This window comes from Bos indicus x Bos taurus, chromosome 23 (assembly GCF_003369695.1).
Source record: "Bos indicus x Bos taurus breed Angus x Brahman F1 hybrid chromosome 23, Bos_hybrid_MaternalHap_v2.0, whole genome shotgun sequence".
NCBI lineage: Eukaryota > Metazoa > Chordata > Mammalia > Artiodactyla > Bovidae > Bos > Bos indicus x Bos taurus.
This window is the reverse complement of record NC_040098.1, coordinates 1373191-1400994: the sequence shown is the minus strand read 5'-3', so window position 1 is coordinate 1400994 and position 27804 is coordinate 1373191. Positions and strand designations below refer to the sequence as shown.

Below are 27804 nucleotides of genomic sequence, written 5' to 3'. Positions count from 1 at the left end.
CCTTTCTTTATGAAGATAATGTTCCTCTAATGATATCCAATCCAGAGTGTACTGCAGTACACTCTTGACTACAATTCTTCATCCCTTCTGTGTTCACACCCTTTGCTGTGTGATTTTTTCAGGCCTTTTCAAAACAAGAGTGCAAGAGTATGTTTTCCTGATTCCTCATCATTGTGTACCTTGCTTTGACTAATAGAATAATGACTTTTCTAAGCCTAGACTGTTTGTTAAGAGGACTGTGTTTCCCACTTTCTCTTTTGTCATTGTCATAGAAGAGCTTCCCCAGGTAATTGCTGTGCCCTTAATCAGAGCTCCAGAGTGAATACAGTGAACAGATTGAACAAAGCCCAAACTTGAGCAAGGCCAAGCACAGCACCACACACAGCCTGGGACAGAGCCCCCAGCAAGCCCAGCCTCTGTCAGCAAACTCCCAGCCAAGCCAAAATACATGAGCTAAATAACTGTTTATTTTTGTATGAAGCTAATATTTTATGATTGTTCATTAAGCAACATTATTGTACCCATAGCAAAACAGTATCCAGAGTGAATGCCCACCAGACAGGCATTGTTTCCTCAATTGTTTTTTGTGTATCATGATTCTTACTTCACCAAATACCATAGTTATTCTCTTCTAGAAGCATTCCTGTTGTTCATCTCAAAATATGGCAGTGATCATGAGGTATATTTTATTAGATGAGAGTTGACCGGCACAAACAAAATACATTACATCCTCTGCTTCTTGCTTTAAAGCCCCTCAACATCATCTGACCATGCAGTTTTCCATAATGACTATGTCATGTTACTGGATTTTATTGAATTTCTTTTCAACTGAAAATCTTGGCTCTTTCTATATGAACTGCTGTTGAACCAGTTCCAACACCATCCAGTGTCTTTAGAATTTTTTTTTAATAAACACATAAATGTACATTGATCACTGTGAAGATTCACCTTGCTTTTAGCCTTCTGTGGTTGATTTTGAGCTACCTTTTTGGATATTTTTTTTTCAGGATACTTTTTATTTTTTGTTTTTCTGTTTTTTCAACTTTACAATGTTGTGTTAGTTTCTGCTGTATAACACAAATCAGACATAATTATACATAAACCCCCTCCCTCTTGAGCTTCCCTCACCTCTTCCATCCCACCCCTGTCATCACAGACCATGTTTCATCAAAGAGCATGAGACTGGGCTCCCTGTGGTAAACAGCCACCACTCACCAGCTATCCGTTTTAAACATGATAGTGTATATATGTTGATGTTACTTTGCCGGGGACTAGCCCCAGCTGATCCAGGGTATTTGAAGGGGAGACGGCGTAGGCGAAGATCAGGAAACAATTGCTTAATTAAATGTTAATTAAGGATATAAAGAGTAATAGAATGAGGATAGCTCAGTAAAATTCAGTGAAGAAAAGAGGCTGAAATAAGGATAGCTCAGTGAGGAAATTCAGTGGAGAAAAGAGGCTGAATAATTCAGCCAGAAGGTAAGAGAAAGAACGACATGGTGAGACCAAGTTTCGGTGAACAAGGCCCCGCACTTTATTTTCCAAAGTAGTTTTTATACCTTAAGTTATGCATAGAGGATAATGGGGGAAGGGGTAGAGTCAGGCAGCAAGCCAGGCTTTCTTCCTGCAAACTTATCGTATGCAAAAGCTTAGGTGATTTGCATCATCTTCTGGCCCGGAGGCCTGTTAACATTTTAAGACCTTTTCTTCAGAAAACTTATTTTTCTCTAAAGGTGATTGGTCAGGAGCCACCCTCCAAAAGCATTAGATAAAGTTGCATTCCTACAGAGCAAAGGTGTGGTGGGCTATAACAAGAAAAAGAATTAAGGGTCCCAGGTTACAAACATTAAAGCTACTATTTACACCAATTATATTAATCAATACACTGCCAGGGACACAGCAGGTAAGGGATATGGAAACTTAGCAGCAAACATTGGCCCAACAAGTGAAAATCCCTTCACCAATACAATTTCTAATCAATCTTTTAACTATTCAAAAGAATCTGTGTTTACACAGTTTAGAACATCTCCTGCCTCTCACAGTTGGGAGGCTCTGAACAATCACATGTGGCCGGAAAAACCTATTCAGGCAGGCTAGAGGATTTCCAAAGGAGTTTGTAGGTTAAACACTGTCACACCCAGGAATTATTAACTGGAGCTGTAAGCTAACTCTTTTTTCAGAGAGGTAGTGGGGACAGCCCCCCGTAAAGTCAGAGGTGTAGGTGAAAGCACAAAGCAGAAAGTAGGCAGACTCTGGTTTTGGGGGTAGATTGCTCGAGAATTTCCAGGGAGACTCCTGAGGCTTGATCCCGCCTTTGCGTATGTCAAGCCTCCTTCCTCATGACCTTTGCCACGGGCGGAGCTCGCTCCCCACATTACTTAATCCATTAGTCTTCCTTTCTACCTCCTCTGCTGTGTCCACAAGCCATCTCTATATCTGTGTCTCCATACCTTCCATGCAAATAGGTTCATCAATACCATTTTTCTAGATTCAAAATATATGTGTTAATATACAATTTTCTTTTTCTTTTTTTTTAAAGCAGACAAAAGGAGTTTATTTTGTAGTAACAAGCATCTGACAGGTCTCATTAGAAGAACCCACTCACAAATACAAAGGTATAGGCTGGTTTATTTCTACTGCATCATGTTTACATGACCTCTCAGCAACAGTAGAAAGACATCCTACTCTTGCTTTTAACCACATGAATGGTGGAATGTCACCAACTCTTCCTCTTTGTTTCCAGGTTCTTGGGTTTTTTTTTGAAATTAATTAATTTATTTTAATTGGATGCTAATTACTTTACAATATTGTAGTGGTTTTTGCCATACACTGACATGAATTAGCCATGGGTGTGCATGTGTTCCCCATCCTGTACCCCCTCCCACCTCCCTACCCATCCCATCCATCAGAGTCATCCCAGTGCACCGGCCCTGAGCACCATGTCTTATGCATCGAACCTGGACTGGTGATCTGTTTTACATATAGTAATATACATGTTTCAATGCTATTCTCTCAAATCATCCCACCCTCGCCTTCTCCCACAGAGTCCAAAAGACTGTTCTTTACATCTGTGTCTCTTGCTGTCTCGCATATAGGGTCATTGTTAACATCTTTATAAATTCCATATATATGTGTTAGTATACTGTATTGGTATTTTTCTTTCTGATTTACTTCATTCTGGATAATAGGCTCCAGTTTCATCCACTTCATTAGAACTGATTCAAATGCATTCTTTTCAAAAGCTGAGTAATATTCCACTGTGTATATGTACCACAGCTTTCTTATCCATTCATCTGCTGGTGGACATCTAGGTTGCTTCCATGTCCTGGCTATTGTAAACAGTGCTGAGATGAACATTGGGGGTACATGTGTCTCTTTCAATTCTGGTTTCCTTAGTGTGTATGCCCAGCAGTGGGATTGCTGGATTGTATGGCACTTCTATTTTCAGGTTTTAAGGAATCTTCACATTGTTCTCCATACTGACTGTGCTAGTTTGAATTCCCACCAGTAGTGTAAGAGGGTTCTTTTTTCTCCACACCCTCTCTAGCATTAATTGTTTATAGACTTTTTAATAGCAGCCATTCTGATCAGTGTGAGACGGTACCTCATTGTGGTTTTTGACTTGCATTTCTCTGATAATGAGTAATGTTGAGCATCTTTTCATGTGATTGTTGGCCATATGCATGTCTTCTTTGGAGAAATGTCTATTTAATTCTTTGGCCAATTTTTTGATCAGGTCTCTTATTTTTCTTGAATTGAGCTGCATGAGCTGCTTGTATATTTTTTAGATTAATTCTTTGTCAATTGCTTCATTTGCTATTATTTTCTCCCATTCTGAAGGCTGTCTTTTCACCTCACGTATAGTTTCCTTCATTGTGCAGAAGCTTTTAAGCTTAATTAGGTCCCATTTGTTTATTTTTGCTTTTATTTCCATTTCTCTTGGTGGTGGGTCATAGAGGATCCTGCTGTGATTTATGTCAAGGAGTGTTTTGCCTGTGTTTTCCTGTAGGAGTTTTATAGTTTCTGGTCTTAACATTTAGATCTTTAATCCATTTTATTTTTGTGTACAGTGTTAGAAAAGTATTCTAGTTTAATTCTTTTATAAGTGGTTGACCAGTTTTCCCAGCACCACTTATTAAAGAGATTGTCTTTTCTCTGTTGTATATTCTTGCTTCCTTTGTCAAAGATAAGGTGTCCATAGATGAGTGGATTTATCTCTGGGCTTTGGATTTTGTTCCCTTGATCTATGTTTCTGTCTTTGTGCCAGTACCATACTGTCTTGATGACTGTAGCTTTGTAGTATAGTCAAAAGTCAGCAAGGTTGATTCCTCCAATTCCATTCTTCTTTCTCAAGATTGCTTTGGATATACAAGGTTTTTGTATTTCCATACAGATTGTGAAATTATTTGTTCTAGTTCTCTGAGAAATGCCATTGTCACCCCATTCCAGCACTTTTGCCTGGAAAGTCCTATGGACGGAGGAGCCTGCTGGGCTGCAGTCCATGGGGTCGCTAGAGTCGGAAACAACTGAGCGACTTCACTTTCATGCATTGGAGAAGGAAATGGCAACCTACTCCAGTGTTCTTGCCTGGAGAATGCCAGTGAAGGGAAGACTGGTGGGCTGCCGTCTATGGGGTTTCACAGAGTCGGACACGACTAAAGAGATGCAGCAGCAGTTCTCTAAGAAATGCCATTGGTAGTTTGATAGGGATTGCATTGAATCTAGAGATTGCTTTGGGGAGTATACTCATTTTCACTGCATTGATTCTTCCAATCAATAAATGTGGTAAATTTCTTCATCTATTTGTGTCACCTTTGATTTCTTTCATCAGTGTTTTGTAGTTTTCTATGAAATTAAAAGATGCTTACTCCTTGGAAGGAAAGTTATGACCAACCTAGATAGCATGTTAAAAAGCAGAGACATTACTTTGCCAATAAAGTTCCATCTAGTCAAGACTATGGTTTTTCCAGTGGTCATGTATGGATGTGAGAGTTGGGCTGTGAAGAAAGCTGAGCACCAAAGAATTGATGCTTTTGAACTGTGGTGTTGGAGAAGACTCTTGAGAGTCCCTTGGACTGTAAGGAGATCCAACCAGTCCATCCTAAAGGTAATCAGTCCTGGGTGTTCATTGGAAGGACTGATGCTAAAGCTGAAACTCCAATACTTTGGCCACCTCATGCAAAGAGTTGACTCATTGGAAAAGATCCTGATGCTGGGACTGAATGGGGGCAGGAGGAGAAGGGGACGACAGAGGATGAGATGGCTGGATGGCATCACCAACTTGATGGACATGAATTTGGGTAAACTCTGGGAGTTGGTGATGGACAGGGAGGCATGGCGTGCTGCAATTCGTGGGGCTGCAAAGAGTCGGACACGACTGAGCGACTGATTTTGTTTGTTTCAGTTCAGTTCAGTTCAGTTGCTCAGTCTCCTTGTAGTCCAAGGGACTCTCAAGAGTCTTCTCCAACACCATAGTTCAAAAGCATCAACACTTGTCATCTGCATCAGTGAGAGTTTTACTTCTTCTTTTCCAATCAGGATTCCTTTTATTTCTTTTTCTTCTCTGACTGCTGTGGTTAAAACTTCCAAAACTCTGTTGAATAGTAGTGGTGAGAATGGGCACCCTTATTTTGTTCCTGACTTTAGGGGAAATGCTTTCAATTTTGCACCATTAAGGATAATATTTGCCATGGGCTTATCATATATGGCTTTTATTATGTTGAAGTATGTTCTTTCTGTGCCTGCTTTCCAGAGGGTTTTTATCACAAATGGATGTTGAATTTTGTCAAAGGCTTTCTCTGCATATATTGAGATAATCATATGGCTTTTATTTTTCAATTTGTTAATGTGGTGTATCACATTAATTGATTTGTGACTATTGGAGAATGCTTGCATTCCTGAGATAAAGTCCACTTGGTCATGATGTATGATCATTTTAATATGTTGTTGGATTCTGTTTGCTAGAATTTTCTTGAGGAGTTTTGCATCTATGTTCATCAGTGATATCGGCATGTAATTTTCTTTTTCAGTGATATCTTTGTTTTGTCTTGGTATCGGGGTGATGGTGGGCTTGTAGAGTTTGGGGGTTTTCCTTCCTATGAAATTTTCTGGAAGAGTTTGAGCAGGATAGGTGCTAGGTCTTTTCTAAATTTTTGGTAGAATTCATCTGTGAAGCCAACTGGTCCTGGGCTTTGTTTGTTGAAAGATGTTTGATTACAGTTTCGATTTCCATGCTTGTGATTGGTCTGTTCATATTTTCTGTTTCTTCCTGTTTCAAACATAAATGCTTATACTTTTATATGAATTTGTCCATTTTTACAACTCGTCCATTATATTGGCATATAGTTGCTTGTAGTAGTCTCTTTTGATTCATTATATTTCTGTGTTCTCTGTTTTAAGTTCTTGAATTTCATTTCTAATTTTATTGTTTTGTGTATTTTCCCATTCTCTTTCTTTTATCCTCTCAAAGAAACAGTTTTTAATTGTATTGATCTTTGACTTTTGCTTTCTTCATTACATATTCATTAATTTCTGCTCTGATCTTTATGACTTCTTTTCTTCTACTAACTGATTTTTCCCCCTTTTTTTCTTTTTCTAGTTGTTTTAGGTGTAAGGTTAGATTGTCTACTTGATTTTTTCTCATTTCTTGAGATAGGTTCTATTGCTCTAAACTTTCCTCTTAGAACTGTTTTTGCTGCATCCTACAGGTTTTGGGTCATCATGTTTTCAGATCAGATCAGTCGCTCAGTCGTGTCCGACTCTTTGCGACCCCATGAATTGCAGCACACCAGGCCTCCCTGTCCATCACCAACTCCAGGAGTTCACTCAGACTCATGTCCATCGAGTCAGCGATGCCATCCAGCCATCTCATCCTCTGTCGTCCCCTTCTCCTCTTGCCCCCAATCCCTCCCAGCATCAGAGTCTTTTCCAATGAGTCATCTCTTCGCATGAGGTGGCCAAAGTATTGGAGTTTCAGCTTTAGCATCATTCCTTCCAAAGAAATCCCAGGGCTGATCTCCTTCAAAATGGACTGGTTGGATCTCCTTGCAGTCCAAGACACTCTCAAGAGTCTTCTCCAACACCACAGTTCAAAAGCATCAATTCTTCGGTGCTCAGCCTTCTTCACAGTCCAACTCTCACATCCATACATGACCACTGGAAAAACCATAGCCTTGACTAGACAAGCCTTTGTTGGCAAAGTAATGTCTCTGCTTTTGAATATGCTATCTAGGTTGGTCATAACTTTCCTTCCAAGGAATAAGCGTCTTTCAATTTCATGGCTCATCATGTTTTCACTGTTAAGTAATTCTAGCTATTTCTCTTAAATTTCCTCTTTGATTTCTTGGTTATTTAGAATAATATTCTTTAGCTTCCACTTTTTTTTTTTTTACAGAATTTTTCCTGTAATTGATATTTAATATGCTAGTGTTCTGGTCAGAACAGATACTTATACGATTCCAGTTTTGTTAATTTTACCAAGGCTTGGCTTGTGACCCAATATGTGATCTATCCTGCAGAATGTTTCATATGTACTTGAGGGAAAAAAAAAAAGTGTATTCTGCTGCTTTTGTATGAAATATCCTGTAGATATCAATTAGATCCATCTGATGTGATGTGGTTGTTAGCGTTTGTCTTATATGTTGAAGTGTTACCATGTTGGGTGCATAAATATGTATAACTGTTATTTCTTCTTCTTGGATTCATCCCTTGGTAATTATTTTGTGTCCTTCTTTCTCTCTTGTAACTGTTTATTTTAAAGTCTATTTTGTCTGATATGAATATTGCTACTCCAGCTTTCTTTTGATTTCCATTTGTATAGAATATCTTTTTCCATCCTCTCACTTTCAGGCTATATGTGTCCCTAGGTCTGAAATGAGTCTCTTGTAGACAACATATACATGGATCTTTTTTCTGTATTCATTCAAGCAGTCTGTATCTTTTAGTTGGGGCATTTTTTTTTTTTTCCATTTACCCTTAAGATAATTATTTATATGTGTGTTCCTGGTGCTATTTTCTTGTTTTGCCTTTGTTTTCATGGTTCTTTTCCTTGCCTTGTGTTTCCTGCCTCGAAATGCTGCTTTAGCACTTGTCGTACAGCTAGTTTAGTGGTGCTGAATTCTCTTAACTTTTGCTTGTCTGCAAAGCTTTTAATTTTTCTGCCAAACCTACATGAGTTCTTTGTTGGGCAGAGTATTCTTGGTTGTAGGTTTCTTCCCCTTTCATCACTTTAAATATATTCTATCACTCCCTTCTGGCCTGCAGAGTGTCTGCTGAAAAATCAGGTGATAGCCTTATGTGAATTCCTTTGTATGCTGTTTTATTGTTGTTGTTGTTTTGATTTTTTCCTTTCCTTGTGCTGCTTTTAATATTCTTTTCTTTGTATTTAGTTTTTGTTAGTTTGATTAGCATGTATTTTGATGTGTTTCTTCTACAGTTTATCCTGTATGGAACTCTCTGCACTTCCTGAACTTGGGTGGTTATTTCCTTTCCCATGATAGGGGTGTTTTCAACTATAATCTCTTCAAATATTTTCTCAAACTCTTTTCTTCTTCTGGGACCCCTATAATTCTAGTGTTTTTTTTATTTAATATTGTTCCAGAGATTTCTGAGACTGTCTTCAGTTCTTTTCATTCCTTTTTCTTAATTTTTTTTTCTTCAGCAGTTATTCTGTCATTCTACCTTTCAGCTCACTTATCCACTCTTCTCAGTAATTAGCTATTGATTCCTTCTAGGGCATTTTTAGTTTCAGTAACTGTTTTGTTCACTGCTGTTTGTTTGTTTTTCATTTCTTCTAAATTCCTGTTAAATATGTTAAATGTTTCTTACATTTTCTCCATTCTATTTTCAAAATTTTGGAACTTCTTTACTGCCATTACTCTAAATTCTTTTTCAGTTAAGTTACCTACTTCCTTTTCATTTATTTGGTCTTATATGTTTTTATCTTGCTCCTTCATCTGTAGCATTTTTTTTTTTTTTTTTTTGTAATTTTCTTTATTTTTGATGAATGGGACTGTTCCTATCTTACTATTTGTTTGGCTTAAGGTTTCCAGCAGTGGAGCTTGCAGGATGTTGGGTAGGGTCAGGTCTTGGTGTTGAGATGTAGAATTCAGGGATGCCATGCTCTGATTTATATCCCCTGGGGCCTGATGTTCTCTGTTAGTGCAGCAGATCAGGCTCTCAGCACTCCTGCCACAGGAGCTTAGGTCTGGTCTCTGGCCCATGAACCAGAATCCTATAAGCTGTAGGGCACTGCAAAAAAAGAAAAATACAAAACAGAAGCAGACAATATATATATATATATATATATATATAGTAAATTTAGAATTTAACAGACATGTTAGAGAAAATATGAACCTATAAAATAGGCACTAGAGAGTAAAACTGAGCTCCAAAAGTAAAGAAAAAAATAATAAAAAAATAAAAGGGAGCATAACAATATCAAAGAATAAAAATAAAGTGAATTTAGAAAACTAACAGATCTATTAGAAAATATAAAAGTCTAAATGAAACAACCCCTTGAGGATGAAACCAGACTCCAATAGCAAAGAGAGGGAAATATATATTATTATATATTATAAATATATATATATATATATGATAATTATATTAATATTATATATATTATATTAATAGATAAAGACTAGAAGGAGGAGAATAATAACAAATATATAAAATAAAATAAATTTAGAAAACTAACAGAAATAGAAAAAAAAATAAAAATAAATGTGAAACAAGCACTGGAAGGTAAAATTGAACTCTACTGGCAAAGAGTTAAAAGAAAAAAAGGAAGGTAGAAAAATCTCTGGTTTTTGTTGTTGGGGCTTAAATGGGGAAGGGCCTAGGCAGTGGTCAGGTTTACGTGGAGGCAGAGTCTAGGCAGGGGTGGGCTCCTGCTCATGACCCACACCTCAGGAAAAGGTCTTATGTGGGCCTGGGGAAGTGGGGGCTAGGCTGAAACCAGCCATGGGGTCCTCCAGAGTGTCAGGCCCAGGGCACCAGGGGGCACCCCAGGGCTGAGTGGTGGGGTGACCCCTGATGGGTTCCTGTTCCTCCACACCTATAGGCACTCTCTCCTGGTCAGGTGGCTGTTTATCCTCTCCTCTTCCTCTTGCACCTGCCAGACATACATGGACAGAGGGTGCCCTTTGAGGGAACCCTGGACTACAGAGGGGGCCACAGTGGGCAGAAGGAGGATGAGTGACAGGAAGGTAGAGGGGGTCCCCAGAGGAAGAAAGGGGGCTCAGAAGGCAGATGGCTCCCGAAAGGCAGAGGGGTCCTGGAGGGCAAAGGGCTTTGGCCTGAGGACTCAGGATGCTCCTCAGGGCCAAGTGGAAGGGAGAACACCAGGTGGCTCCCCACTCCTCAAACCCTGAAGGAGCCTCTCCCAGGCATCCTGGCTTTTTCTCCTTCCCTCTTCCTCTCACACTCACAGGACCTACCCCTGGTAGAGGGACCCTGAAAAATAGAGGGATCCCTGGAGGGCAGAGGACCAGGGCCAGGGCCTCGAGAGGCTCCTTGTGGTTAAGTGTAGGGGGAATTCAAGGCACTTCCTGCAATTGATCCTCCAACCCCTGAGGCTCTCCTCCTTCCTTGTCAGTCTCCTGGAAGCAAGTGTTCCTCTCCTGATACCTGAATTTCTCCCCTCCCTAGCCACCCCTCAGCCACACTGGTCCCCTCTGGCTTCGACTTCCCCTCTCCTCCTTGCCCCCTCACCCTACATGGTACCTGGTTGCCTGGGGGTTTCTTTCTATCTGCCTGATTGTTGGAAGTCCCTCACCAAAGTCTGGTGAGTATCCTAGATGTAGGGGTAACATGGACTCCATGTCTTTCCCCTCTGTTATCTTGGTTCCAGTCCCTGAATAAAGTTTTGATAAGATGCTGACTGTGGAGTTGGATCTTGGGAAGAGTACGAATACCTTCCTATGTGAAGAAGTAGAGGAATTTTCATCTAGATAGAAGGATAACCATGGTCAGGGGCATGCGGCTGTGAAAAGATTTGTAACTTTGAGACAGACTCCACCATTTCAGGGTGTAGGGTATATAAATAGGGGAGTAATAGGGAAGAGGCTGCATAATTAGAACATAGATAGAAAAGGGACTAGTATGCTGTACTAAGGAAATATCACTCAGTCTCAGAATTGGAGAAAAGGAAGACATGAAAATACATAATTATAATTCAGTTCAAAGCATGATGCTACTCTGGTGGCGCATGGAGATAGCACCTGACTCACATTATATGCTTAGAGTCTCTGAATAAATGTAGCCTTGTTTCCTCACATAAAGAAAAGACTTAAAGAAGTAGAATCCCTCTTATCAAATTTTGGGGCTTCCCTGGTGGTTTAGGAAGTAAAGAATCTACCTGCAACATGGTAGACCTAGAGGAACATCAGAGATCTTCCTGATCCCTGGGTCAGGAAGATCCTTTGGAGAAAGGCATGGCAACCCACTTCAGTATTCTTGCATGGAAAACCCATGAACAGAGGAGCCTGGAGGGCTACAGTACATGGGATTCCAAAGAGTCAGACTCAACTGTGTGATTAACACACTAAATAACTTACTTATTTGAAATTTCAAAGTCTAGAGCATGAAAATAACTCTTTAATAAGTAGCAAATCATCTTGGGACATTACACAAAACAGGTGAGATTTCATTTGTGATTTAAATGGAAAATAATATAAATCACTATTATTAAATAGACATAGTGCAGCTTGTACCAATGAATTTAGTCTCAAAGGCAACCAGATTAAGTATTAAAATAATTAGAAATTATACTGATTTTTACAGCACTAAAATCTTATTGATACTCATGAATTATGACTCAACCAAAGAAATGTGCATACACAGTCAAAATTATGTCCATTTCAAGCTAGGGTTCAATAGCTTTGAACCCAGGTATTTGTACCAAAAGTAAGCAACAGTGCATTTATTAATGTCATGTATTCTTGAGCTTAATGAATCAGTCAGTTGAAGGTCTTATTTATAGAAAATAATTGCTACTAAGTAATGATTATTACACACAATGAAACAGAAAATTAATGTTTTATTAAAAAATTGCTCACTCCTCACTTATGTAATAAAGCATCACAGTAAGCAAAAAATATAACTTGAATTAGAAAAAATGATTAAAGTGTTTATAAAAGACTATTTTCATAAATTTATGCACAGTGCTGAATCATGGGAAAAAAAGCATATTTAAATGTTTTTCTCTCTCATTTAAGGCATGAGGCTATACTCTCAATAGATCTATTTTCTATAAAGGGATTCACTGCAAAGCTGATCATAATTCTATATGACATGCCTTATATGTATCATTTATATTAATCCTTAGTCTATGAGAAGAACAAATATGTCACTTCCCTCATGAATAATCATCCTATATTTCATCTTCTGAATATCAAATACCATCAGTTGAAACTTAAGAGGGTATTTGTGGTTATTTTACATTTCAGCATATTTCAAGAAGAAAGATGGGAATCTCTCTATCAATACTGCAACATTTATGAATATAGAAAATAGGATCTTTATATCTATGGCTTCAATGATGGACAGTTATCCAATATCAGTATTTATTGAGTGTCTGCTATATACTAAGCACTTATCATGGGCTGTCACAGATTCTTATTAATACTTGAGAGAAATATAACCATTGCCATAAAGGTGAAAAAATGGAGTTCAAAGAGATTTGTCCAGATAACAGTTCAATAAAAATGAAAGATAACAGATCTCAAATTGCAGTTCAAATATCTTTTTTTTTTTTTCTGTATTCTGTATCATTTTTTACAAGACATGCTGATTTTCCTCTGCATGGATCAGACAAAGGATATCTTGAAATGGTGGACTTTTTAATGAGCTACTTTTGAGTGGAATACTCATAGCTTTGACTTTCTCAAAACAAACTGGTCAGAAAAATAACCACAGAGCTTTGTTGTGTTATCTATCTATCTGTATATCTATGTTTAATGTATTTAGTTTACTGATTAATTTCAGGAGACAATATTTATGTTCTATTTATCCACAAACATGATTGTTCTGTACCACAGTACTTTTTCTGTGATATGAATGGTTGAATGCAATGAATTAAAAAAAAAAAAAAGATACAATGTAAATTTCAAAGATACTTTGAAACTATTCATGGAATCTTGATGGATTTTGAAGGAGTATTTTAGAAATATAGAATATAAATCATTTCTCTTTCCCCATGATAGATATCTCTGAAAACCACTGACAGTAGAGTATGGAAACAGGTATTTATGTTTTAGCTAACACATACACACAAAAAGGAACATATTTCAATTAACATTTTTTAACGCATACATCAAATTATCAACATCCTTCAATTTTTGAATAAAATTACTTTTGAGTTTCATTTTCAAATCCATTTTAATTATTTTTGTACTAGAAATGTATGAAATAAAAGTTATGCAGAAGAGTTTAAAGTTTTGATATGGTTTATATTTAATACCAAGTTTTGAGAGTGAATACTCAACAAAGAAAACAGCTATGCTTAAACACTAATTTCTAGTGAAGGAAGGTTAATTTGTTTATTTTAATCCTCCTTTTGTCCTCAGAATAAAGGCAAGTTTCTAAGCATAGAAATTCTTAAACAGAAAATGAAGTTATAAAATATGTACACAATTGTGGCTAAGTAATTTAAGCTATAAATTTTTAATATTTAAATCACTTATTAATTCCAATGATATTAGTCCCTATGATTTTAATTCTAAAAATATGAGATTATGAGCTTTGAATTATATATATGAATTCACTAATAATTGGCAACTGCATGTAGTATATGTTTTCTTTCCTATGTTCTCTTTTGCTTTATGGCTGGATATATCAAATAGTGTTTCATACTTGTTGGTCAGTCACTCAGTCATGTCTGGCTCTTTGAGACCCAATGGACAGCACCATGCCAGGCTCCCCTGTCCTTCACCACCTCCTGGAGTTTGCTCAAACTTAGGTCCATTGGGTAGATGATGTCATCCAAAAATTTCATCCACTGTCGTCCCCTTCTCTCCTGTGTTCGATCTTTCCGAGCATCAGGGTCTTTTCTGATGAGTCAGCTCTTCACGTCAGGTGGCCAAAGTATCGAAGCTTCAGCTTCAGCATCCTTCCGATGACTATTCAGGATTAAATTCATTTAGGATTGACTTGTTTGGTTTCTTCTCAGTCCAAGGGGCTCTCAAGAGTGTTCTCCAACACCACAGTTCAAAAGCATTGATTCGTTGGTGCTCGGTCTTTATGGTCCAACTCTCACATACATACATGACTACTGGAAAAACAATGGCTTTGACTATATGGACATTTGTGGGCAAATAATATATCTGTTTTTTAATATGCTATTTAGGTTTGTCATAACTTTTCTTCCAAGGAGCAAGCATCTTTTAATTTTATGGATGCAGTCACCATCTTCAGTGCTTTTGGAGCCCAAGAAAATAAAGTCTCTGACTGTTTCCATTGTTTCCTCATCTATTGATCATGAAGTGATGAAACCAGATGCCATGATCTTTGTTTTTTGATGTTGAGTTTTAAGCCAGCTTTTTCACTCTCCTCTTTCACCTTCATCAAGAGGCTCTTCAGTTCCTCTTCACTTTCTGTTGTAAGGGTGGAATCATCTGCATATCTGAGGTTATTACCCCCTGCAATCTTGATTCCAGTGTGTGCTTCACCCAGTCTGGCATTTCATATGATGTCTTCTGCATATAAGTTAAATAAGCAGGATGACAAAATACAGCCTTGACATATTCCTTTCCCAATTTGGAACTGGTCCATCATCCCATGTCCAGTTCTAACTACTACTTCTTGACCTGCATACAGATTTCTCAGGAGGAAGATAAGGTGGTCTGGCATTAGCATCTCCTAAAGAATTTTCCATAATTTGTTGTGATCCACACAGTCAAAGGATTTAGCATAGTCAATGAGGCAGAAGCAGTTGTTTTTCTGGAATTCTCTTGCTTTTTCTGTGATCCAACAGATGTTGGCAATTTGATCTCTGGTTCCTCAGCCTTTTCTAAGTTCAGCTTGAGCATCTGAAAGTTCTAAGTTCATGTACTATTGAAGCCTAATTTGGAGAATTTTGAGCATTACTTTGCTATGCTAGAATATGAAAATTTTGAGCATTACTTTGCTATCCTAGCACATGAAATGAGTGCAATTGTGTGGTAGTTTGAACATTTTTTCACACTGCCTTTCTTTGTGATTGGAAAGAAAACTGACCTTTTCTAGTCCTGTGGCCACTGCTGGGTTTTACAAATTTGCTGGCATATTGAGTGCAGCACTTTAACAGCATCATCTTTTAGAATTTGAAATAGCTCAACTGGAATTCAATAACCTCCACTAGATTTGATCATAGTGATGGTTCCTAAGGCCCACTTGACTTCACACTCCAAGATGGCTGGCTCTAAGTGAGTGATCACACCATCGTGTTTATCTAGGTCATTAAGACCCTTTTTGTATAGTTCTTCTGTCTATTCTTGCCACTTCTTCTTAATATCTTCTGCTTCTGTTAATTCCATACCATTTCTGTCCTTTTTTGTACCCATATTTTCATGAAATATTCCCTTGGTATCTCTAATTTTCTTGAATAGGTCTCTAATCTTTCTCATTCTGTTGTTTTCCTCCATTTATTTGCATTGATCACTGAGGAAGGCTTTCTTATCTCTCCTGCTATTCTTTGGAACTCTGCATTCAGATTTATAATTAAGAGAGTTTAATTTATAAACTCTTGAAAATATTTGCTAATGACCTAATAAATATTTTGAGTCTTTATTCTATTTACTATTAGTATTAATCATGACAGTGAGTTTAAAGACCACCACTCATTTATAATGTCTGTTATCAAAATTCAAGCACATTTGGTTGCTTTCAAATAATGCCTTCTATAAACCACTATGTTGCTTTACATTTAAATTAAATAATTAGCTTTTAATATTTGGATGATAAAGTACATTTTAACTTTTACAACATGATAATTAATAATTTGAACCAATTGTACTACTTGATGTTAATGTGGAGAATCTAACAAGCATTGTTTTTATGTTAAGAACTTCTATATAGACATTGCCTAGTTTGTGATCAGTGGAGTCTTGGGAATGGATCTGAAGTAAAAGTGAAGAATTAGAGGTTGAGGAATTGAACTCAGGAGACAGCCTTGGGAAGGACCACATGTATGGGTGGATGTGGAAAAGCATCTGTCGCCTTGACCATTCTTCCAACTTCATCTCCTGAAACCCACCTCTGCCCTGCCACACTAGCTGTCTTGCCATTACTCAAATGTGCTAAGCACACACCTACTTCATAGTCTTTTTAGTTTTTTTCTGGAATACTCTTCCTCTAAATTTCTAAGACTTGCTCCTTTATCTCCTACAGGTGTTTGTATAATATTGCCGTGTTAGTTGCTCAGTCATGTTCAACTCTTTGTGACCCCATGAACTGTAGCCTACCAGGCTCCTCTGTCCATGGAATTTTTGAGGCAAGAATACTGGAGTGGGTTGTCATTGCCTCCTCCAGGGGATGTTCCTGGCCCAAGGATTGAACATGAGTCTCCTGCTTTGCAGGCAGCTTCTTTACCATCTGACCTGATGGTAAAGAGCCAACAGTTTAATATTGATTTAACAGAAAAGCACTTTTTGACCGCTTTTGTTGTTCACATGCTAAGCTGTGTCTTACTCAGTGATTGGCAGCATGCCAACCTCATCTGGCCACTCCTTTGACCACTTTAACTATGATTTTACCCCCTATTTTAATACTTGATGTCCTTCTTCCAGCTTTAGTCTTTTCTCTTTGGCACTTATGACTATTAAACTTTTTTACTTCTCAACTCTGTGAGGGCAGGCATCTTTGTCTATTTTGTTCACTGCTGTAGTCCTTAGCACTTAGAATGGTGCCTGGTACATAATAGGTTCTCAATAAATTTTGTCAGATAAATGAAGAGAAAGTAGGTTGGAAATATCCACAATATTCATCTATTTATACTTCCTTGTACATGTGTGCTAAGTCACTTCAGTTCTGTCTGACTCTTTTCAACTCTATGGACAGTAGCCCTCTGCCAATGGGATTCTCCAGGCAAGAATACTGGCGTGGATTTCTATTTCTTCCTCCAGGGGATCTTCCTGACCCAGGGATTGAACACACATCGCTTAAATCTACTGCATTCACAGGTTAATTCTTTACTGTTAGTGCCATCTGGAGATCCAGCCAGTCCATCTTAAAGGAGATCAGTCCTGGGTGTTCATTGGAAGGACTGATGTTGAAGCTGAAGCTCCAATACTTTGGCCACCTGAGGCAAAGAGCTGACTCATTTGAAAAGACTCTGATGCTGGGAAAGATTGAGGGCAGGAGGAGAAGGGAATGACAGAGGATGAGACGGTTGTATGTCATTACTGACTCGATGGACATGGGTTTGGGTGAACTCCGGGAGTTGGTGATGGACAGGGAGGCCTGGCGTGCTGCAGTTCATGGAGTTGCAAAGAGTTGGACATGACTGAGTGACTGAACTGAACTGAGTGCCACCTGGAAAGCCCATACTTCCTTGTAGTACTTACATTTATTATTCCAACATATCTAAGTAATATGTTAATATAACTCCTATTTGTATTCTCAGGATGATACTGCTGTTCAGTAAATATTTATTGAATGATTTAATGTAGTCACAATTTTCTAGGTAGCTTCTCGGTGGTAAAGAATCTGCCTGCCAGAGTAGGAGATGCACAAGATGTGGGTTTGATCCCTGGGTCAGAAAGACTCCCTGGAGGAGAGCATGGCAACCCACTCTAGTATTCTTGCTTGGAAAATCCCATGGACAGAGGAGTCTGACAGTCTACAGTGCACTGAAAGCAAAGTTTTGACCCTCAATCCCATAAGAAATTGAAAAGGAGAATAATAAACTCAAAATCTCTATACTTTAAAACCCCAGGTTCAAACTGCCTGCAATGGCTTAAAGGCATCTTATCTAAGTTCCTTAACCTGTGTGCTATTCTTTTGTAGGTGAATAAAATCTTTTATTCTGCTACATAGAAGTTTTCTAAGTAAGCACCAAATCTACTTTTCCTGATAAAACCTCTTGAAACCTTTAGGTAGATAGATAGATGGATATATAGATGTGCCTTAAATGCTCAGTCATGACTGACTGCAGTCCCTTGGACTGTAGCCCACCAGGCTCCTCTGTTAATTTAATTCTCCCTGCAAGAATACTGGAGTGGGTTGCCATTTCCTCCTCCATGGGATCTTCCCCATCCAGGGATAGAACCTGAGTCTCTAACTTCTGCATTGGCAGGCAGATTTTTTACCACTAACATAGCCTGAGAAAGATAGATAAATAGATAACTCTAATTGAAGTTATGTTAAGTAAGGATCAAATAAATTGGTTTAAAAAAAAAAAAAATGGAGACCTGTTCTAAATAGAACTGAATGCTAAGACCTCAGTGGAATAAGATAGCATTAGATTCTCCAAATAGAAAGGGGAGTTAAGGGATGAATACACAGGTAGTGAGGGATGTAACCAATGCAATAGATTGTTGGACGATAACTACATTAGAAGTTAGCTGTTTAAACTGAAATTGGCATAAAACTCATCAGTTCCAAGACATCAGTTTACTCAGTTGGCCAACATTTTTGAGCATTTACCATATATCAGGCACTGGGTTACTCCCTGTAAATATATGATGGTCCAAATAGCCCTGAATATTATAAATAAAGCTTTATTTGGAAAGACATAAATAATTACTAGCACACATAAAAGTGAAATTCAAAAATGACAATGATATATGTGAGAGGTAAACAGAGTTGTTGGAACACATCATAAGGTTATTTGGAATCTGAGAAGGTTTCCTAGAGGAGGAAATAGTTGAGCAGGAAATTAAGAGGGTTTTGAAAATTTTGTGTGCTTGGGTCAGGCCTTGTTCTTGATCATGTTGGGATTTTTTTTGAGGAGGAAGACAGGTAAATGCAGAGGGATTCTCACAACTCTCACATCTGGTCTTCCTAATCACAGTTAAGTCAAGATCAAAATGTCATTAGGTAAATTATTTCCCGTCTTTTTGTCTAGTACTGTGTAGATAAGTTGATAATGATTGTTTGAATAGATATAATGGACTACATGAAGTATAGGTTGTCCACTGAATTCTGTCATCAGATACACCAAAGTTCAATTCCAGTTTTACCACCAAAGACCTGGTTAGCTTAGGACAAATAACTTAATCAGATAAACCCAGATTATCTGTTCTGTATTTTGCTCAATACAACTAACTCAAAAATTGTTGTTATGATTAAATATGACAGTTTTAACTTAGCAAAGTTTGGGATGTATTAAATATGACAAAAGTATTAAATGTTTGTTTTTATGGTTATTACAGTTATTATGGCCTCTGGGAAGGAAGAGTGGGAGAATTTCAAAAGGACAAATAATCTAATTTCTTGTTTAAGGCCCCTTTCCATTTTAAATTTCTCAGTTCTAAAAATCAGGTGGTGAAAATGGTTAGGAAATAGAAAAGAAGATTTAAATCAATAAGAAAATAAAGTGATATAGGTTCTGTCTTTCACTGCAAGTGTTATTAAAAATATTAGCAAAAGAGAATTAAACAAATCATGGTAGTTTATAACCCATGCATTTGAGTTTGGGCCTCGAAAACATCTGGCTTAATATATGTATCACTCTCAAGATCCACCAAATCTTCCAAAATACTTTTTAAACTGCTGAGTGAGGTTAACCTGGAATTAACCTCTTTTCTTGCCTTTTAATACCTATAAAGTTGTAAGGGAAAAAAAAAAAAAAAAAAAACCTAGATGTGTAGCAATTCAAACTGCAGTTATTGAATGTGACATCTAATGAAATGAAATAGTTGTGAGTTATCTTCAAATAATTTATCCTAATATTTGAATTTTCTCACGTGTTTTAACAAAAAAAAGTCTAAGAACATAGATATAAAGAAAATAGAGATGGAAAAACACAAGGGAGAAAGCAGTTGTGAAGAGAAATATTCATTGTACAGGTATTCATTTTTCCAATAAATATTTGAGTACCTACTATATGATTGATACTCTGGCTGTTAATGATGATACAACAACAAGAATGAGACACCACCAACAGAGGGATTTGCTTAAGACAAGAAATGCTTATGTTTGTCCCCTTTTTAAATCATTCCAAACTCTTTACCATGATTAATAAAGGTCCTTCAAGTCGTGGCCCCTGCCTCCTTTTTCACCCTGTCTAGCTCACACCCGCCTGCACCTGCTCTGGGGGAGTAGCTGCCCATGCCATGCTTTTAATCACCTCTGAACTTTGCTTGGTGCCAGTGACTTGCCCTTAAGCCTTCTTTACTCCATTTTCATTTAAGCACTTAATTTCTTCTTCTTTTCAGTTTTGTCATTTGATGAATGAAAAACCAATAAGTCACTCCTTATCACTTGCTTAGTGGCTTTTCTGTGAGACTGTAATTTTCATAAGGGCTTTTCCAGGGCCATTTGTTTCATTTTTAGTGTTTTACAAAATAGACTGAATGTATCTATATGGAACTGCTATGTTTTATAATGGTTATTGTACTGTTACATGTATAGGCAGAGATAATGAAAATTAAAGAATACCAGATCACCTTACCTGCCCCCTGAGAAACCTGTATGCAGGTCAAGAAGCAACAGTTAGAACCAGACATGGTACAATGGACTGGTTCAAAATTGGGAAAGGAGTACGTCAAGTATGTCACCATGTTTATTTAACTTATATGCAGAGTACATCATGTGAAATGTTGGGCTGGATGAAGCACAAGCTGGAATTAAGATTGCCAGGAGAAATATCAATAACCTCATATATGCAGATGACACCACCTTTATGGCAGAAAGTGAAGAGGAACTAAATAGTCTCCTGATGAAAGTTAAAGAGAAAAGTGAAAGGGCTTACTTAAAAGTCAACATTCAAGAAAGTAAGATCATAGCATTAAATTCCATCACTTAATGGCAAATAGATGGGGAAACAATGGAAGCAGTGACAGACTTTATTTTCTTGGACTCCAAAATCACTGCAGATGGTGACTGCATCCATGAAATTAAAAGATGCTTGCTCCTTGGAAGAAAAGCTATGACCAACCTAGACAGCATTTAAAAAGCAGAAAAATTATTTTGCCAACAAAGGTTCCTATAGTCAAAACTATGGTTTTTCCAGTAGTCATGTATGGATGTGAGAGTTGGACCATAAAGAAGGCTGAACACCAAAGAATTGATGCTTTTGAAGTGTGGTGTTGGAGAAGATTCTCGTGAGTCCCTTGGATTGCAAGGAGATCAAACCAATCAATTTTAAAAGAAATCAATCCTGAATATTCATTGGAAGGACTGATGCTGAGGCGGAAACTCCAATACTTTTGCCACCTGATGTGAAGAACTGACTCATTGGATAAGACCCTGACTCTGGGAAAGATTGAAGGCAGGAGGAGAAGGCAGAGGACAACATGGTTGGATGACATCACCGACTCAATGGACGTGAGTCTGAGAAAGGTTCAGGAGTTGGGAAAGCTGGTGTGCTGTAGTCCACAGAATTGCAAAGAGTTGGAAATGACTGGGTGATTGAACAACAAAGAATATATTGAGTGCTGAGAGAAGGGGAAAAATGCAGCTAATTTCCATGGAAAAGTAAATTTTGTTCTGGAAAAGATGTCAAAATGGAAATTATTTATAAGAATCTATTTGCAGATAGGTCACATTCTCTAATGTAAGCATAAAGTTGATCCTATTGGCAGTCTTAACCTTCAGTGTTGGAAATAATAGGAGATGACTGCCAAAGGAAGACCTGGGAAGAGCTATGAGAATTATCAGGTAACATTACAGTAACATGATGTTGAAGGAAGCTGTGAAGTCTTGAGCTATTTGATGAAGGGTCTGTAATGTCTCTGTCCCACCAGTGTTTGGTTAATGCCCTGGATGACACTGAGAAAGGTTGTGGTTGGTGGCAAGAACTGATTCATAAACCTGTGTGTTTTACCCATTAATCTACACACTAGATTCAAGAGCTTTATAAATAGCACTTGTATGAAGCTTTATTGAATTTAACAGATGGGCTTGATGATCATGTCAATGGATTAAAAATAAGGGAACTAACAATTTTTGATTTGAAGGTGGGGATTGGGCTGAAAATGTGTCTTTACTTAACAGTTATCTCTGAAAATACAGTGTAAATGCACAATATAACAAAGTTTCAGGGTAAATGCTGAAGAAACAAATATTAAGAGAACCCACTTAAGCACTAAGAATAGTTAGATAGTTATGAATCATTCATATTAATACATTAAATCCCTTTATCCTTTCATCTGAAATATTATTTTATAAGTTTTACTTCTCTTCAATTCAGAAAATAGTCAGTAAAGCTTTAGTTGAAATTCATAGTCATCTGTGTTTTCTACTTTTATACCCAAAAATCTACAGCTTAAAAACATTGGAATACACACAGGGTATAAACCAAATGAATTGAAAACTGTGAATGTGAAAGCTTTAATCTTATGAGGCCACAATAATCTCTGGTGTATCTGTAGAGTGTTTAATCATCTCTGATATATTTTTTAATATCCTACCAAAGTACATAGTTTGAAAAGTTAAGTAAATGTTGCTCTTTAACAAATTTCATTCTCTATTCCTCCCAAATTTACAGGTCTAATTGGTTTGATTATATGAACACAAACCTATAGAACAGATCTCATTTTTGTTACTGCCAATGTCTCTATTCACAATAATTGAATGTCTAAAAACTTGTTTATAAGCTTGGTTAGTCTCACTGACCTGTGAACAGGTTTATCCTAGCATCAGTGCAGTTTCTCTGGCCACAGGAACATGAGCACCGAGTGCTGGATGAGAAGCACTATGGGAATGGCAGTTTCATCATGACACTGATGGGCTCACTAAGAACTTACTTCAAAAATTAGCTTGATTATAATGAAGCTTTCCCCAGAAACTAAATTTTATCTTACTTTTTTTCTATTGTTTTAATTTCCATTTAATTAGTTGTCTTCAGTTCAGTTCTGTTCAGTCGCTCAGTCATGTCCGACTCTCTGAGACCCCATGAATCGCAGCACGCCAGGCCTCCCTGTCCATCACCAACTCCTGGAGTTCACTCAGACTCACGTCCATCGAGTCAGTGATGCCATCCAGCCATCTCATCCTCTGTCATCCCCTTCTCCTCCCGCCCCCAATCCCTCCCAGCATCAGAGTCTTTTCCAATGAGTCAACTCTTCACATGAGGTGGCCAAAGTACTGGAGTTTCAGCTTTAGCATCATCCCTTCCAAAGAAATCCCAGGGCTGATCTCCTTCAGAATGGACTGGTTGGATCTCCTTGCAGTCCAAGAGACTCTCAAGAGTCTTCTCCAACACCACAGTTCAAAAGCATCAACTCTTCAGCGCTCAGCCTTCTTCACAGTCCAACTCTCACATCCATACATGACCACAGGAGAAACCATAGCCTTGACTAGATGGACCTTTGTTGGCAAAGTAATGTCTCTACTTTTGAATATGCTATCTAGGTTGGTCATAACTTTCCTTCCAAGGAGTAAGCGTCTTTTAATTTCATGGCTGCAGTCGCCATCTGAGGTGATTTTGGAGCCCCCCAAAATAAAGTCTGACACTCTTTCCACTATTTCCCCATCCATTTCCCATGAAGTGATGGGACCAGATGCCATGATCTTCGTTTCCTGAATGTTGAACTTTAAGCCAACTTTTTCACTCTCCACTTTCACTTTCATCAAGAGGCTTTTTAGTTCCTCTTCATGTTCTGCCATAAGGGTGGTGTCATCTGCATATCTGACGTTATTCATATTTCTCCCAGCAATCTTGATTCCAGCTTGTGTTTCTTCCAGTGCAGCGTTTCTCATGATGTACTCTGCATATAAGTTAAATAAGCAGGGTGATAATATACAGCCTTGACGTACTCCTTTTCCTATTTTGAACCAGTCTGTTGTTCCATATCCAGTTCTAATTGTTGCTTCCTGACCTGCATACAGATTTCTCAAGAGGCAGGTCAGGTGGTCTGGTATTACCCTCTCTTTCAGAATTTTCCACAGTTTATTGTGATCCACAGAGTCAAAGGCTCTGGCATACTCAGTAAAACAGAAATAGATGTTTTTCTGGAACTCTCTTGTTTTTTCCATGATCCAGTGGATGTTGGCAATTTGATCTCTGGTTCCTCTGCCTTTTCTATTTTTTTTTTAATTTTATTAAATTTTAAACTTTACATAATTGTATTAGTTTTGCCAAATACCTCTGCCTTTTCTAAAACCAGCTTGAATGCCAAGAAGTTCACGGTTCACATATTGCTGAAGCCTGGCTTGCAGAATTTTGAGCATTACTTTACTAGTGTGTGAGATTAGTGCAATTGTCCAGTAGTTTGAGCATTCTGGTATTTTTCCTGTCAGAAATTTTATGTACTTTTTCTATATATGTATTAGTGTCTAAGTCATGATGTCAAAAAGCCAAAATGTTGTATATAATTTTTTTTTAATGAATAACTAGACAAGGATTAATGCATTAATGCAGGTAATGTGTTCTATCATGATTTTACATATATACCAGCTACTAGGAAAATTATATCTGCTCTAACCACTGGAGTAATAAAGTTTCAAGTTTCAAATCACCAATAATTATCCTAATTTTAATTAACACTTCTCTAGTTGTAATTGTGTTTGCCAGCTTTGATTGCTACATTTTCTAAAATATAAGGTGGAATAATAATGTCCATTCAAAGTAAATGATCATATTGTGCTTGAATTCATTTGTCCACTTTTAACTTGTATGTAACATATTTAAACAACATGATAAATTAAAATAAATATAATGCAATATAACTTTCTGAAATAATGAAAAGGAAGGAATAGAGCCAATAACATAGCTTACTGTCTCTAACCAAATCATATATGTATTTAAAAATGATTGAAAAAAAGCATAACATTGTAGAAATTACAAATGCATCAGTTACAATATTTTTAAACTTTTAATTTGAATTTTAATCAGGCCTGCTGTGATTCATGGGGTCACAAAGAGTCGGACATGACTGAGTGACTGAACTGAACTGAACTGATTTTTCTTTTTATTAATGAATTATATTTGTCTTAAATGTTTTATTAGTTTCAGTTTATGTGTAGTATAGTCATTCAATATCTCTATAGATTATGTATACCTGTGGCAAATTCATTTTGATATTTGACAAAACTAATACAATTTGTAAAGTTTAAAAATGAAATAAAATTTAATAAAAAATAAAAATAAAAAAATAAAGTTGCTATAAAATATTGACTGTATTCCCTGTGCTGAGCACTACATCCTTGTAACTGACATGTTATATACTTATTTTACACCTGTTTGCACTTTTTAATCCCCTTCACTGATTTTGCACAAGCCTCTACTCTTCTGCCTGCTGGTAACCACTAGTTTGTCCTTTGTATCTGTGAGTCCATTCATTTATTGCTATGTTTGCCTTTTTTTTAGAGTCAACATATAAATGAAGACCTACAGTATTTGTCCTTCACTTTCTGACTGACTTAGTATGATAATCTCTAGTGGCATCTGTGTTGCTGCAAATTTTATTCTTTATTGTGACTGAGTATTATTGCATTGTGTACATGTACCACATCTTTTTTATCCACTCATCTGTTTATGGACATTTAGGTTGCTTCCATTGGAGAAGGCAATGACACCCCACTCCAGTACTCCTGCCTGGAAATCCTGTGGATGGAGGAGCCTGGTAGGCTGCAGTCCATGGGGTCCCTGAGTGTCCGGCACGACTTGAGCGACTTCACTTTCACTTTTCACTTTCATGCATTGGAGAAGGAAATGGCAACCCACTCCAGTGTTCTCGCCTGGAGAATCCCAGGAACGGGGGAGCCTGGTGGGCTGCCATCTATGGGGTCACATAGAGTCAGACACGACTGAAGTGACTTAGCAGCAGCAGCAGCAGCAGCAGCAGGTTGCTTCCATGTCCTGGCTATTGTAACTATCGGTTCTTTTGTTCTTTTTCTTCTTTGCTGTTTCCATTGCTACTGATATAAGTAGACAGCATTTCTAAAGCATATGCAAAGTTTTCTAAAGATTTTTTTGCCAAATGTTTTATTATTTTGAATTCTTTTATTTAATCATTTATTCATCAACAAATATTTTCTGAATACCTGTTTATCTTCAATGAATTTCTTTAATTGCCAATTCTATTATTTGGGATATGGGCTAAGCTTCTCTTATAAGAAGATCCACAATTCAGTTGCCCATACAAGAGAAACACTTATCTCCTTCACACACACTAAAGCATGGCAAGTAGGTGGGCTTTGCTTCATGACACCATTCAGGGTTCCAGGCAAATGGAATGCCACCTGTCTTAATTCAGGCTGCTCTACATGATACCATAGATTGGGGGTTTTATAAACAATAGATATTTATTTTTTTTTCAGTTCTGGAGGCAGTAAGTCCTAGATCAGAATATCAGCATGGTTGGGTTCTGATGAAGCCTTCTGGGTTGCAGACTGCTGTATCTTTGTATCCTCATATGGAGGAAAGAGAGCAAGAGAGCTCTCTGGGGCTTCACCTTTTTAAAGGCACTAATCTCATTAATAGGGCTCCACCCTCATAATCTAATTTAATACCCAAAAGTCTCACCTCCTAATACCACCACAATAGGGATTGAGATTTGAACAAATAAATTTCTTCTTTTCACAGCTATTTGTAAGCCTTCCCCAGACAGCCATTTTGCTTTTTTGCATTTCTTTTCTATGGGAATGGTCTTGACCCCTGTCTCCTGTACAATGTCACAAACCTCCATCCATAGTTCATCAGGCACTCTGTCTATCAGATCTAGTCCCTTAAATCTATTTCTCATTTCCACTGTATAATCATAAGGGATTTGATTTAGGTCATACCTGAATGGTCTAGTAGTTTTCACTACTTTCTTCAATTTAAGTCTGAATTTGGCATAAGGAGTTCATGATATGAGATACAGTCAGCTCCTGGTCTTGTTTTTGCTGACTGTATAGAGCTTCTCCATCTTTGGCTGCAGAGAATATAATCGATCTGATTTCGGTGTTGACCATCTGGTGATGTCCATGTGTAGAGTCTTCTCTTGTGTTCTTGGAAGTGGTTGCTTGCTACGACCAGGGTGTTCCCTTAGAAAAACTCTATTAGCCTTTGCCCTGCTTCATTCTGTACTCCAAGGCCAAATTTGCCTCTTACTCCAGGTGTTTCTTGACTTCATGCTTTTGCATTCCAGTCCCCTATAATGAAAAGGACATCTTTTTTGAGTGTTAGTTCTAAAAGGTCTTGTAGGTCTTCATAGAACCGTTCAACTTCAGCTTCTTCAGCCTTTCTGGTTGGGGAATAGGCTTGAATTACCATGATATTGAATGGTTTGCCTTGGAAACGAACAGAGATCATTCTGTCATTTCTGAGATTGCATCTAAGTACTGCATTTTGGACTCTTTAGTTGACCATGATGGCCACTCCATTTCCTCTAAGGGATTCCTGCCCACAGTAGTAGATATAATGGTCATCTGAGTTAAATTCACCCATTCCAGTCCATTTTAGTTTGCTGATTCCTAGAATGTTGATGTTCACTCTTGCCATCTCCTGTTTGACTTCTTCCAATTTGCCTTAATTCATGGACCTGACATTCCAGGTTCCTATGCAATATTGCTCTTTACAGCATCAGACCTTGCTTCTATCACCAGTCACATCCACAGCTGGGTATTATTTTTGCCTGGCTCCATCCCTTCATTCTTTCTGGAGATATTTCTCCACTGATCTCCAGTAGCATATTGGGCACCTACCGACCGGGGGATTTCCTCTTTCAGTATCCT

At 37.7% G+C, this 27804-nt stretch overlaps 1 protein-coding gene across 12 annotated transcripts in view; it reads left to right on the top strand.

Moving 5' to 3' along the window:
• KHDRBS2 (KH RNA binding domain containing, signal transduction associated 2) overlaps window positions 1-27804 on the top strand; it is a 768231-nt gene that overhangs the window by 623302 nt on the left and 117125 nt on the right. The window lies entirely within an intron of this gene.